Raw genomic sequence first — 2,371 nt, 5'->3', positions numbered from 1 at the left:
GAGAGTGTATGCCTGCCAGTTTTCTCAATGGTTAGATCGTTGGCCCACACACCGAAGGGTCTCAGGTTTGATTCCTGGTCAAAGAGCAAGTAACTGGGCTGCAAGTTTGAACCTTGGCCTTGGTCAGGGCATGTACAAGAGGCAACCAATTGATGTGTCTCTCGCACATTGATGTTTTTCTCTCTGTTTCTTTCTCTCCCCGCTTTGGCCCCTCTCCCCTTCCCTCCCTCCCTTCCACTCTCTAAAAATCAATGGAAAAATATCCTTGGGTGAAGATTAACAAATTAACAAAATAATGAGAGGTTATGAAATATTTTTTACAGTAACTTTTGTCTCACATTAACCAGTTGCTAAAAAGCTAAGCATTTTTTTTTATTCCTCTTCATCTTTTTCACCAATACCCTACCTTCCTTCCCCTTCCTTCTGACAATCATCAGTTTGTTCTGTTTTTATTTTGTTTTGTTTGTTTGTTTTTCTTTTTTAGATTCCACAAGAAAGTGAAATCACATGGTATTTGTCTTTCTCTGCCTGACTTATTTCACTTAGCATAATACCCATCCATGTTTTGGCAAATGGTAAGATTTAGTTCTTTTTTATTGCTGAGTAATTTTCCATTGTGTATGTATGTGTCTATATCACATCTTTATTCATTTATTGATGGACACCTAGGTTGCTTCCATATTTTGGCTATTATAAATAATGCTGCAATGAACATAGGGGCACATATATTTTTGTGAATTTGATTTCTTTGGATAAATATCCAGAAGTGGAATTTCTGGGTCGTATTGTAGTTCTAATTTTAACTTTTTGAGGAATCTCCATGCTGTTTTCCATAGTGACTGCACCAGTTTACAATCCCACCAACAGTGCACAAGGGTTTCATTTTCTCTCGGGGAAGTTTAATAGGTAGTATACAAGAAAGGGTTCCCTGATCAAGTAAGTTTGAGAGGTGTTGGGTGATATAATGTAAGTATATATATCTCTACTGAAGGACTTCCCAGTGGGCTACTGTGTATGGAGACTTTGAGAAGGGGAAATAATAGATGAAATATGAAGAATTTCCCAAAGAGAGGCAGTCAAACATGGTGTTATGACTGGGAGTCTCTGCCAAGAGACTTTCTGTGTTGAGAGCCCAGCTAGGATCTGTCCCTTGTTACTTATGAGACTTTGGAAAAATTTATTTCACCTTTTTGTACACCAGTTGTCTTTATCCATCAAAAGGGAATGATAATGGTAATACTTATCTCATAGGGTGGTTGTAATATATACTAACCATACAGTACTGAAAAGATTTCTTGATTCTTAGGAAATGCTCAACAAATACAGACTAATATGATTAGACTCTGTAACCCTTTTTCTGCAAAGCATCTCATAGCATTAGGGTCCTGAGGCACACATGCAGTTTCAGAAATGCTGAACTAGGTCCTTTTGGTATAAAGCTAGGGGGATGGCATAGGGGCAAGAAAGCAAGTGAAGGAGGTCAAATTAAGCCTGAGCTGAGGGACTACAACACTGTCGTCCAAATCTTAATTCTTATTTTTTTCCCCACCTCCAGATAGTTTTTCTTTCTAAGGAGATAATCATTTGCCAGCTTTTCAAAGTGGTAATGATTACCTTTTTGGAGGAAGGAGAATGGACTAAAAGACAGAGGTGTTTTGTAATTTATCATTTATCCAACGACTTAAGTGGCTTTGATTTCTACATCTGAAAAATGGATCTACTTTTACTGAATTGCACCTTGGAATTTCGCTAGGACAAAGGAATGATACCAAAATATTTAAGATTAATGCAAGCTCACAATCAAATTGAATAACATTCTTACACTCTAGTTTCATCAGAAAATGGCAAATGGCAAGAAATTAAGCAGTACCCTGATTGAGTAGTTTTTTTTGGTGTGTGTGGGCTGAATGTTCCATACTTCCAACTACCTTTAAGTTTTAGTTTTATTATCATATAGAGCAGTTCTCAAATTGTCACATGTATCAGAATAATCTGTGTGGCTTGTTAAAGTATAGAGGGCTGGGCCCCAACCCCAGAGTTTTGTTTCAGTAGGTCTGTTGGCAGCAGGTATGGGGAGAGAAGGCTGAGAATTTTGTTCCCAGGTAATGCTACTGCTGCTGATTCAATGACCACATTTTGAGAACTGCTGATAAAGAGGTTAAGGGAATGGGCACTGGAATTGGACAGATCTGGGTTTAAATTCTAGTCCTACCACTTAAAAGATGTGGAATCTTGGTTAAATCACTTACTCCCAGTTCCTCAGTTTACTAACCTACCTCATGGGGTTGTTGTGAGGATTAATGACTTAATATACTTAAGGCCTTATAATAGTACCTACTGTAATGTGCTAGTTGTTAGCTATTGTTGTTAT

The sequence above is a fragment of the Myotis brandtii genome, unplaced genomic scaffold (assembly GCF_000412655.1).
Source record: "Myotis brandtii unplaced genomic scaffold, ASM41265v1 scaffold1676, whole genome shotgun sequence".
NCBI lineage: Eukaryota > Metazoa > Chordata > Mammalia > Chiroptera > Vespertilionidae > Myotis > Myotis brandtii.
This window is presented reverse-complemented; position numbering follows the sequence as displayed.